The sequence below is a fragment of the Petaurus breviceps genome, unplaced genomic scaffold, assembly GCF_028583685.1.
Source record: "Petaurus breviceps papuanus isolate PSGF00001 unplaced genomic scaffold, PetGlider_PUasm1.0 551, whole genome shotgun sequence".
Taxonomy (NCBI): domain Eukaryota; kingdom Metazoa; phylum Chordata; class Mammalia; order Diprotodontia; family Petauridae; genus Petaurus; species Petaurus breviceps.
Genome location: NW_027186372.1, coordinates 1039337 through 1052347, shown reverse-complemented (window position 1 = coordinate 1052347; position 13011 = coordinate 1039337). Strand labels below are relative to the sequence as shown.

The following is a 13011-nucleotide window of genomic DNA, read 5'->3' as shown; positions in this document are numbered from 1 at the left end:
ATGACAAATATTGAAGTGGATGTAGAAAAATCGGGACATTGATGCAATCATTTTAGAAAACAATCTGGAATTATGCCCCAAGATTTATAAACATATATATATATATATATATATATATATATATATATATATATATACCCTTTGACCAAGAAATACCATTATTAGGTCTGTTTTCCAAAGTGATTAAGCAAAAAAGGCAAAGATCTTATATGATCTACAACATTTATAGCAGCTCTCTTGGTGGCAAAGAATTAAGAAATCGAGGGGATGCTCAATAGTTAGGGAATGGCTAAACAAGTTTTGCTACATGATTGTGATGGGATACTACTGTGCTGAAAGAAAAGATGAGCAGGTTGGTTTTAGAAAACCATGGAAAACTTGCATGAAATAATGAAGAGGAAAATGAGCGGAACCAAGAAAACAATATGTATTGCAATGGCAACATTGTTCAAAGAATAACTGAATAAATAAGCTATTCTAAGTATTATAAAAACTCAAAAAAATTATAAAGGACCTATGAAGGTAGATGATATCCACTTCCAGAGAAAGAACTTATAAATAGAAAAATAGCTTTATAAATATACATGTATGTCAGATGGCGGTCATCCTTTTCTCGTGTGGGGTGAGGAGAGGTGAGGCAGTTCATAAATGTAAATGTACCAAATATAAATAAAAATAAAATTTAAAAAGCAAGGTGTAATAAAGTGTTTAAGTACCAAGGATGGTACTTGATGATCTGGATCACACAGAAATTAGTAGCTATTACTTAAAGGAGCAGAGAGCATGCAGTGCAATGATTTCAAAGACATAGACTTTCAACCAAGAATAGCTCACCCAGCAAGATGAGTTTTATTCTACAGGGAAAAATTGGATCTTTAGTGAAACAGAGGAATTCCAAACATTCTTGATGAAAAGATCGAAGCTTAGTAGAAACTTTGAAATAAAAGGACAGGAGTAATGAGAAACATTAAAAGGTAAATGAAAGTGAGAAATTCAAAAAGACTTCATAAAGAAAGGTAATGTAATCAGGGTAACACAAGGATTTCCTAAGAGCTATAATACAGAAGGCTTTGAAGTGATTTTTTGTTATTTTTGGTAATCTTAAAAGGAGAAAGGAAAAGAGGAGAAAAAACATACATGAGAGAAGAAAAGGAGAAGAATGAGGGGAGACATTATCTCACATATCAGAAGGCCAAAGTAAAAGTCTATTCAAATTAAAAAAAAATCACTTTGAATGGTTTCAAAGTGAAGTGTGTAGGACCAGGAGAATAATTTTTATTACAACAGAAACATTGTAAAAATGAACTTTCATCAATGCAATGATTAACCACATTTCTGAAAAACCAATGATTTAGAATACTACTCATCTCTTGACAGAGAGGTGGTAAACTAGACACATAGAGTAGAATGCAAATTTTGGGTCATGGTCAATGTAGAAATATGAATTCCTTGACTATACTTTTTTGTAACAGAGTTGTTTTGTTGTTGTTTCTGGTAAAGAGCAGGTAGGATGTAGAGAGGGCAGATGGTTGTTAATTAAAAGGTAAGATTAAATTTTAAAAATTATTAATACTGGTTGACTGACAGATTTCTGTGGCTTTGGAAGTGCTTTCCCTCCTTACCTCTGCCTCCTAGAAGCCCTAGCTTCCTTCAAAGCTCTGTTCAAGAACCTCTTCCTTCATGAAACCTTTCTTAATCCTCTCCATACATCCCTGGCTTATTCCAATAGAATTTAAACACCTTGTGTGCTGAGACTGTTTAATTTTTGGTTTTGTATCGATAAGGTCAAGCACAGTTCCAGAACATAGTAGGCACTTAAATTTTTGTTGACTGGTTTAACTACTACTTCTGCATAGATCTCTCCCAAGTTTTTATCTCTAGCCATTACATCAACTCTTTGTTCTAGATGAAAACCTCCAATTACCCATAGACCACCTCAGTCTGAATATCTCACTGATACCTCAAACTCAACATTCAAGCATTCAGCTCAAATCTGAAATTATGCTCCTTCTTTCTAAACTGATTCTTCCATCTGATTTCACTTTTTCTTTCTATGGTACCTCCAACTTAATCTAGTCTCCCACACTACAAAACACGATTCTCTTTGGCTCTTCCCTCTTCCTGATTTCCCATATTAAAGTCATTACCAAGTCCTGAAGATTCTCTATCTGCCACATTTCTTGCATCCATTCCTTTATTTTTATTTAATATATGATGATATACACATATGTATATATATATATATATACATTTTATCATTATTATTTTTGTTTTTACATCACCCTTATTTCCAAATATATCCTTCCTTCATTGGTATAAGGAACTGACAATGAGGAAACTTCCTATACCAATGCAAATCTGCAATGAGTCTGCAACTTTGAATCTCATAGAGTTACTGAAAAGTCATCCTGTTTAGCATCTGGCCACTGGACCCAGATGGCTCTGGAGGAGAAAGTGTGACTGGTGACCTTGCACAGCCCTTCCTCACTCAAATCAAAGTCAATTGCAACTCATGTCATCATCTCCCTGATGTCATGGTCTTCTTCAAGAATGAAGGACAAACCACAACCTGTGAGTAGTCCAAGCTGCCTGAATGGGGACCCACCTGGTTAGTCCCAGTTGGGCAACTCAGCTCGTCCTCTCCTCCCTTCCCCTCCCATCCACTCTCCTCCCCTTTGCTCTTACCTGAGGGTGTTCTGCCCAAAGTAAGGAAAAAATTTCAGGACTGAAAACTACCCAGTTAATTTAGGGTTTACTGGCTTGATTTCTTTCTCAAAGACAAGCCTTAAACTCAATTCACTCTGGATCTCAGGGATTGGATTACAATAGGTCCCTCCCCAACCACCAGTTAATGATTATTTTTTGGGCCCTCTTAGCTTAGAGTGAATGTAAATAGGAAGTGTTTCTCTTTTGTGCAGAAACCCTGAAAATCTTCCCCTCTCGGTTTTCACTTCTTAAAGAGGTCTATTCACTGAATGGGCTTTGCCTCACTCAAAGTGAGAACTTGAAAAGACATTAGCTTAAAAGCAGGAAGGTCTCTCACTTCATCTTGGGCCTTTTCCAGTCATCCTAATTGATATCTGGTCACTGGACCCAAATGGTTCCCTGGGAAAAAGTGAGACTGATGACTTTGCATCGCCCTCCCTCACTCAGATTTTAGTCATGTCATTATCTCCCTGATGTCATGGTCCTCTTCAAGAATGAAGGATAAACCACAAAACTAGAAGTTAAGTGACTTGCCCAATCTGTGTTTCACACAGGCCTTAGACCCAAGTCTTCCTGATTCCTAAGTCAGTCCTGTCTATTATGTAACAATACATTTCATGAGACTTTAAAGACAGATAGAGGTATAATTTTGGGGAAAAATGAAACTTCTGCTGTCCATCAACCTGGTTATACCACTTTTGGTTCAAAATAAATCATTTCTTAGTGCCACATTTTGGAAAAAGAGTTGGAAAGTTAGAGGATGCCCAGAGCAAAGTGACTAGGAGTAAATAAGGACATTTAGTGTGGAGCAAACTTGGGAGGGGGAAGGAGTGGGCGAAACGATCATCAATGGTGCGCTGATAGATGTTCAACCGACAGTCCTCTGAGGGAAAAATGTGCCCATACACACTTCTGAGTATAATCCGCATTATTAACATTTTCTTCATCATTTTCCTAAATCTAACTCTGTATAACCAACAAAATGATCATCAATCGTGTGCTGATAAATGTTCAACAGACAGTCCTCTGAGGGAAAAAATGTGCCCATTACACACTTCTGAATATAATCCGCATTACTAACATTTTCTTTATCATCTTCCTAAATCTAACTCTGTATAACCAACAAAATTCAGACTCTGAATTTTAACATTTGCTGATTTCCAAGCTGGATCCAGCACAACATTGGTAATAAAGAATACTGCTTTAAAATATCTGTCTAAAAGATTGTCATATGGAGGAATGATGAGGCTTCTGTGTGGTCCCTGAGGGAGCTATAATTGAAAGTTCCAGAATAGTAAATTTCAGCTCAAAAATGTATGAAAAAAAAACATTATGTGCCCCACATTTTTCTAAGTGCAAATAGTACAAATTCTGGAAAATACACTTCTGCCCTTAAGGAGCTTATAAACACCACCTTATGGGCAGTGAGGTGGTGCTTTGGATAGAGTGCGGGCTTCTGGTCAGGAAGACCTGAGTTCAAATGTGACCTCATATATTTACTAGCTGTGTGACCCTGAGCAAGTCACTTAACTCCATTTGCCTGAATTTCCTAATATTTAAAATGAACTGGACAAAGACATGGCAAACTAATCTAGTGCCTTTGCCAAGAAAAGACCAAATGAGGATGCAAATAATTGGACATAACTGAATAAGGAGAGTAAGAAGAAGATGGGGAGTAAAGTATACATGTGGCAGCATGGTTTGGAAATAATGTGATGGTTTGGTTCTGGCTAAAATAAGGCAAAAGTTCACCTTTCAGAGTCAAGCTCTGATGGGACAGTGACCAAAATCGTGGCCAGAGCGTAGCCAAAATATGACTTGGAAGCAGTGAAGAATGGAGCTGGGGAGAAGAACCTTATTACAGAGCTAGCCAAAAAAACAGACCACATGGTCCAACCTCCTCATTTTACAGATGAGTTAAGGGAGACCTAAAGAGGTGAAATGAATTGCTCAGATTTGAACCCAGGTCTTCTGATTCAAATTCAGGACTCATTCTACTGTACCACATTGCAATAATATACATTATGTTTCACATGATACACAGCTTTGATAACTGCTCAGAAACTTTCTATGGCTTCCCATTTCTTATAGTGTAAAATAGCAACTCATAAATATAACATTCAAGACCCTCAGAAATCTGACCCCAATTTACTTTTCTAGGCTTATCATCTGTTACTCTTCCTTTACTACTAGAAGCTGAACTGTTAGCCATTTCCCAGTCTTATTCCACTTTTACACCTTTTTACAGGCACCCTAGTGAATCAAAATGACTTTTTCCCAATCTTTGTGTATTTCTGCTCGATTAAATCCTTACCTCCTTTTAGGGGCAATTTAGGCAGCTGCTATTCCATAAATACTATTCTGATTCCCTCATTCATGCCACCTCCATGAATGAAATTTCAAAGGCAACTCTAACCTTTTGTATGTACTTCATCATTTTTCCTAACCTTTGTGGAATGAATAGAATGACAACTCTTAGAGTTGGAAGGAACAATGTTGGTGTTGCTCAGGCATCTTTCAGTTATGTCTGACTCTTTGCAACCCCATTTTGGGTTTTATTGGGCAAAAGTATTGGAATGGTTTGCCATTTCTCTTCCAGTTCATGTTATAGATGAGGAAACAGAGGCAAAGGGGATTAAGTGACCTGCCCAGGGTCACAAGTTAGTAAGTGTCTGAAGCCAGATTTCAACTCAGAATGATAGAAATCCACTGTGCAACCCAGTTGCTCTGAAGAAACATTTGAAACTGTCTAATCCAACTCCTCTATTGTTTGTATTTTTTTATAAGAGGATATAGTCTTCAGGAATTGAGATGACTTGCCCAAGGTCAAATAGATAATAAGTCAAAGAATGGAATCCAGGTTCTTTGATTTCAAATCTAGTCCACTTATTACAACACTATGAGATCTTTGTATATCTTACTAAAATAAAATGTATGCTCTCTATCATAGGGTGTTTGTCATTTTTGTAAAATCTCCATAGCATCAGCATCTGCAATGATACCTTCCTTAAAGAAGATACTTGCTAACCATTGGTACTAAATTATCTCCATTTTAGGGGGTGGAGCCAAGATGGCAGAGTAGAAGCACAAACTTGGCATGGGCTCCTACTCCAATCACTTCCAATACATGTAAGAAATGACTCTAAATAAACTTTAGAGCTGCAGAAGCCACAAAGTGACAGAGAGAAACAAATTTCCTCCTGAAGAAAGCCCAGAAGGTGGATAGAAAGGGTCTATCACACCAAGCTGGGAGCCAAGCACAGTCCCGCATGAGTCACGTTGTTCCAGCCCCAGGGCAGTCCCAATCAGCTGGCGTGGGAGCAGACTTCAGGAGAAGGAATCATCAGTACCTGTGGTGGGTTCCAGACTTCTCAGTGCATAAATCACTAAAAACAAAGTAAAAGGTCACTGTGGAGCTCTGTTGGAACAGGGGGGGACTGAAGAGCATGGTCTGGCCCCTGGCCCCTGAGTAAGAAGTGGCCAGAGCAGTAGCTCCAGCAGCCACAGTCTGGCTGTCTCAGGAGCTGCTGGCCTGGAGATCATAGGAGGACTGAGTGGCCATTCAGAGGATAATCACTCTTGCTTTAACCTGCTTGAATCTGGATTGCGGTCTTGGGTGGTAGTCCTGTGGTGAGTGACCAGCGGACCAGAGCTTGTGGTGGCTATAGAGAGGGCACCTAACTAATAGTTCTGGCAGCTTCCAAAACCCAGCAATTTGGGACACAGCTCTCTCCATTCTGGAAGCAGAGTTCTACCCTGGCAAAGAGCTCAAAAGTCAAGTAACTGACTGGCAATATGAGCAAGCAGAAGAAGCAGAAACAGACCATAGAATCCTTTTTGGGGGACGAAAAGGATCAAGGCATGGAGCGTGAGGAAGACAGTGAAGTCAGAACTCCTGCATCAAAAGCTTCCAAGAAAAATATGAATCAGTTACAGGCCATGGAGGAGCTCAAGAAGGATTTTGAAAATCAAGTAAGAGAAGTGGAGGAAAAAGTGGGAAGAGAAATGAGAATGATGCAAGAAAATCATTAAAAGCAAGTCAACAGCCTGCTAAAGGAGACCCAAAAATACATTGAAGAAAATAACACCTTAAAAAATAGACTAACTCCAATGGCAAAAGAGGCCCAAAAAGTCATTGAGGAGAAGAATGCCTTAAAAAGCCTAATTTACCAGATGGAAAAAGAATGTCAAAAACTCAGTGAAGGGAATAATTTCTTCAAAATTAGATTGGAGGAATTGGAGGCTAAGGACTTTATGGGGAATAAAAATACTATAAAACAGATCCAAAAAAATGAAAAAAAATTGAAGGCAATGTGAAATATCTCATTGGGAAAACCACAGACCTGGAAAATAGATCCAGGGGAGATAACTTAAAAATTATTGGACTACCTGAAAGCCATGTTCAAAAAGAGAGCCTAGACACCAACTTTCAAGAAATTATCAAGCAAAATTGCCCTGATATTCTAGAACCAGAGGGCAAAATAGAAATTGAAAGAATTCACTGATCACATCTTGAAAAAGATCCCAAAAAGAAAACCCCTAGGAATATTATAGCCAAATTCCAGAGTTCCCAGGTCAAGGAGAAAATGCTGCAAGCAGTCAGGAAGAAACAATTTGAGCACTGTGGAAACCCAATCAGGATAACACAGCTTCTACATTAAGGAATCGAAGGGCTTGGAATATGATATTCAAGAGGTCAAAGGAGCTAGGACTAAAACCAAATACAAGAATCAAGAGAAGCATGAGAAGGTAAACAGGAAAAAGTAATCATAAGGAACTTATTAAAGTTGAAGTATTTACATTCCTACATGGAAAAACGATAATTGTAACTCATGAGACTTTTCTCAGTATAAGGATAGTTGAAGGGAATATGTGTGTGTGTGTTTACATACATATATATGTATGTATAGGATGGTGAATGTGTTAATAAATATGTATGTGTGGGGGGATATGTATGTTCATGTATACATAGAGGGCACAGGATGAGTTGAATATGAAGGGATGATATCTAAAAAATGAAATTAAGAGGTGAGAGAGGAGTTTATTGGGAGAAGGAGTAAGGGAGAGATAGATTCAGGTAAATTATGTCATATAAAAGAGGCGAGAGAAAACTGTTACAGTGAAGGGGAAGAGCAGGAAGTTGGAAGGGAATGAGACAACCTGATTTTCATTGAATTTGGCTTAAGGAGGGAATAACATACACAATCAATTGTGTATCTTACCCTACAGGAAAATAGGGGGGTAGGGGATAAGAGGGGGGATGATAGAAGGGATGGCAGATTGGGGGAGAGGGTAGTTAGAAGCAAACATTTTTGAAAAGGGATAGGGTCAAAGGAGAAAATAGAATGTGGGGGGGCAGGATAGGATGAAGGGAAATATAGTTAGTCTTTCACAATATAACTACTATGGAAATGATTTGGGTAACTACACTTGTACAGCCTATACTGAATTGCTTTCAATTCTGAATCTTTCTAGTGGGGGTGGGTGAGGAGGAAAGAAGGGAAAAATTGGAAACTCAAAGTTTTAAAAACAAATGTTTTAAAATTTGTTTTTACATGCAACTGGGAAATAAGGAAATAAGATATACAGGTACTGGGGTATAGAAACCCATCTTGCTGTACTAGAACTTTAGGGGGGATAAGGCGGGTGGCTATAAGAAAGAACAGATTGGGGAACGGGTATTCAGTAAGCTTGCTACTTTAGTGTGGATGGTAGGAGAAAGACAGGGAGAAGAAAATTGTAACTCAATATCTTGTGGAAATGAATGTTGTAAACTAAAAATAAATTAAAAATAAAGCTTTGGCATGACAACCCTGATGCTGGGACAAATTTTGACGATAGAATAGCAAAAGATGTCAATAAAAATTTTTTTCTAAAAAGAATTTTCTCCAAATTAGAGATTAAAAAAAATTTCCATAAAATAAAGTGACTATCCAGGGTCATAGGGCTGATAAGTTATAGAGCAAAGACTAAAAACCTAGGTAATCTGGAATTCAAGCTTAGAACTGTTTCTGTTACCTAAAGATTCCTTTTCTCTTCTTTATTAGTCCTCAATACCACAAAATTATGAAGTATTTAACAGGAAAAATTAATTGAGTCTATATTACTCATGACAACTGACATTTCTTAAAACCATTTGTTTACATGCTAATACTTTTAAAGATCTACATTTTCTCCACTGGAAAAGATAATACCAACCCATCCCCAGACCTTGATAGATAGTCTCTATTGCTATAGCCAAAGATAGATAGATGGATAGATAGGTAGACAGATGAATAGATAGATAGATGGACTGAATCTTTCATAATAGACAGAGCCTTCCACCTGCCACTATCCTCAATTTCTTTCTAATTCAGTGTGAACTACTATAATTTGTGTTCTAATGGCACAGACTTCAAAAATTCATCTTTACCTCCTTGCCATAATGCACATGAAAAGGAAAAATAGGCAGTGAGGTGTTTAAAGTATAAACATTGACAACATTGTGATACTGGGAAATGAATCAGGTTGCTCATATCTAAAATGTGCATAAGGAATGAACACCCACTTTTCTGATCAACCTGCCTCTAATCTGTAAGTATTCCAACTTTGTTTATATACACTGCCAGAGACATCTTCATCATATACAGTTCTGATCACAACCCACCCCTCTTCAAGAATCTTCAATATCTCTCTTAGGTGATTTTGAAAAACTAATATTCCATTTGTTGTATTTCTGGTTTGTCCCAGTTTTAAAAGCACTCCTTCCCCAAAATAAAAATCATAGAACCAAGGTTTTATCACTGGAAGCTAGGCTGTTTATTATGAGATTTCCTTTCATTCAGGTTCCCAACCTTATAGTCATCCTTGGCTCTTCCCTTATTACATCTAAAAATTTACATACTTTTAAGGACAGGCTATCCACATTTCTCACATTTGTCCCCTTCTCTCTTCTCACATGGCCTTTTCTCTAGTTCAAGCCCTTATTGCCTGGACTACTGCAATAGACTCATAACTTGTCTCTCTGCCTCCAGTCTTTCCTTCTCTGATTCATCCTTCTACACCATTTTTTTATTGAAAAAAATCTTCAGTGCTTCTCTATTGACTCTAGGAAGGCAGTGTTGTAGTGAAAAGAGAGCTGGATTTGGAGTCAGAAGAACTGAGTTCAAATTCTGGTTCTGCTACTTTCTATCTTTGTGTCCTTGGGCAAATCTCTGTCTCAATTTCTCCACCTGTAAAATTAAGAGATTGAATTAGCTGACCATTCCAGTTCTAAATTAATGCTCATCTCATTCTTAAATACAAAATCATTATCCTTATATTTAAAACTCTCCACACTCTAGTCCCCACCAAATTTTCCACTTTCATTTCATGCTAGTCCCCTCACACATTCCCCATTCCAGTGAAACTGACCTATTATTCTCTGAGCACAGACTTCCATCTCCTATGTCTGCCTTTACACAAGTGCCGCCTCCCCCCCCCCCATATCTAGAAAAGTCTTGATTTCTACCCATCAGAAGCCCCTCAAGGGCAGGACTAACTTTTGCCTCTCTTCATACCATCAGAGCTTAGAATAGTACCTGGCACATAGTAGGTACTTAATAAATGCTTATCAACTGAGTGATTAGAGTCCCTAGCTTCCTTAAGCAGAGCTTAGGTCCCCCCACAACTCTATGAGGCCTCTTCTGATGTCCACAGTTATTAGTCATCTTCCCCTCTTGATATCACTTATTGCTGCTTTGTAGATAGAGATCAGATTTAAATATATAGATACACATATTTTATATTTCCTTACTTGAGTACATATTGTGGCTCTCCTTTCCCATCCCTGAACCTTAAGTAGAATCTCCCTGAGGACAGGCACCATTTGTTTTTTTTTTTTGGCATCATCAGCACCTAGCACTACACCTTGTACATCTTAGACACTTAATGTTTGTTGAAATGAATCAAATATAGTCCAACCTCCTCCCTTTACTGAGGCACCATGGGGTTGAATTGTTGACCAAGGTCCCATAGGTCAAAGGTAGCATGGAGAAATTAAAGCCCAGAGTGTGAAAGTCAGTTGCTCAAGTTCACACAGCAGCTCAGAAGCAGATCCTCAAGTAGAATTCAGTGCTCTTGATGCACAGCTCAGAGCTATTTATGAAAATTCTCATTCTGTTCTCTCACATTAAATTTCTTTTCTCCAATTTTCTTCCAAGCTCCTGATGGGACAACTTCCCAGTTTCCAGTCATCAAAGGCAACTATTATGGACAAGATATGTTGCAAACCAGATGTATCCAAAAGGAAGATTTTTGAGGAGCATTTTTCCAGCTGTTCATCATGAAGTATAGCTGGGACTGGTGCAGTCCTGAAGTAACTACGTGTAATGGCATCTAAGCTAATGGATGGTGTGCACAACTTGGAGGCAAGAGAGTGACTCAAATCCCAGCAGCTGTATGGCCAAGGCTCCCTAGGCTCCACTTCTTCATCTATAACATGGGGGCAATAAATATGTTACATCTACCTAACAGAGCACTTACGAAGCTTTGAAAAGGCCAGAAAGCACTTTGCAAACTTCAAAATAATATATAAGCATCAGTTATTATTAATTGAATATAACAAAAAAGGAACACAAACATCAAAGGGAAAGTATTTTTCTCCTCAGGAGAATGAGACAACGTGAAGAAAGGCAAGTGAAGTGAGATTATTCTAGTAGAAAGAGCAAAAGTGGGGGGGGGGGGCTCGGTGGCTCAGTGAATAGAGCACCAACCCTGAAGTCAGGAGAACCTGAGTTCAAATTTGGCCTCAGACACTTAACACTTACTAGCTGTATGACCTTAGACAAGTCATTTAATCCCAATTGCCCTGCATTCCCCCCTCCAAAAAAAAAGAGAGAGAGAGACTGAGAGGTATGAGCCCTATGTCGGTCATTAATTTCCCCAGTGAGTGACCTTGGATAAATCACTTTTCCTCTCTAGGATTCAGTTACCTCTACTATAAAATAAGGGATTCGGACTTAATGAACTCTTAGGTCCCTCCAAACTCTAACATTCCACATTCTAAAATTCTGTCATCTAACACTACCATTCTGTGTTCTAAAAAATCTTCTCCTTCAGATTCTATATTCTGAGGCCCTTGAGATCTCTGGCATTTATTGTATGTTTTAGGGTCTCTTCCAATGCACTGTGTTTTCAAAGTCCTTTGCAGCTGTCATCCTAGGTCTGAAGGTCCCTTCCAACTCTACCATTTTATAAATCAGTGAGTCGTTCATCGCAGGACCTACCAAGACCAAGCAATGCAACAATACTGAAAGGTAGAGTAAATCTTCAAAACAGGTAAGAGTCCTATTTAAAATTTCTTTGTCAATAAGTCCCGAACTGTGTCCCAGGTGAGTAATACCTCACTCAGGCAAGAAGAATTCTGGAGGTGGGAGGGTCTACAATACAGTGAGCTCAGCCTGAGGGGAGGAAAAAAAAAACCACCTTCTGCATATTCAATTATGCAATCCCATTATAAAATGTCACTTGCCTAGACTTGTCATGTAAACTCTCTGACAGTGTTAAATGAAGTTGTAGGCCCTGGCTTTGTTGTCATCCCTTAGCAACAGATGTAGGTCAAAATTCTTACACTTTGATTCGAACAGATTGTGGTAGAACATGCACACTGAAACTCAGTGCTTCAGAATGTCCTTGGGTTAAACACATCATTTTTAAGAATGAGGTAAATGAGACCCAGATACCAATAAAACACTGCAAGAATTGCATCAATGCAAAGAGGCCTTGAAGTTGCTTCTCCTGGATCAAGTGGGAGGTGGATGCTGTGATAAGACTTTATCAGAGATACAATGTTGGAGAAAAATATTATATATTTAATTATTTTGAAATCAGAGAACATTGGATTTGTAAGCACTCCTGGAACATAAAATGTTAGACCAAAGAACATTGACTGTCAGATCTGAAAGAGGTCTTAGACCCTAAAGAGTCAAAAGATAGAAAGGACTTTAAAACACAGATTGTTAGAACTCTTAAGATCCTTAGAGCATAAAACACAAGAATGTGAAACAAAGTATCACAGCTGGAAAGGACTTCAGAATGTAGAAGATAGATTGTCAGACCTGGAAAGGACCTAAGAAGAGAGAAAAATTACCATTAAAGCTGAAAGGGACTTAGAAAATAAAATATAGAATGTAAACTATGGAAAAAGCTTTGGAACATGGAATGTCAAAGACAAAAGAGGACTTTGGAGCACAATGCTAGATTGTCAAGTGCTCTTAAAACAAAAAGAATTAGAAACTAGAATATTATAACTAGATGAATTCTCACAATACATGTGATCTGGGAAAG

At 38.1% G+C, this 13011-nt stretch overlaps 1 long non-coding RNA gene across 1 annotated transcript in view; it reads left to right on the top strand.

The window, feature by feature from the left end:
* Nucleotides 1–11396, top strand: part of LOC138172612 (uncharacterized) — a 40472-nt gene extending 29076 nt beyond the window's left edge. The window contains exon 3 of the long non-coding RNA XR_011171176.1: nt 10887–11396. This is a non-coding gene — a long non-coding RNA (uncharacterized lncRNA). The remainder of the gene's footprint in view (nt 1–10886) is intronic.
* Nucleotides 11397–13011: the final 1615 nt, after the last annotated feature.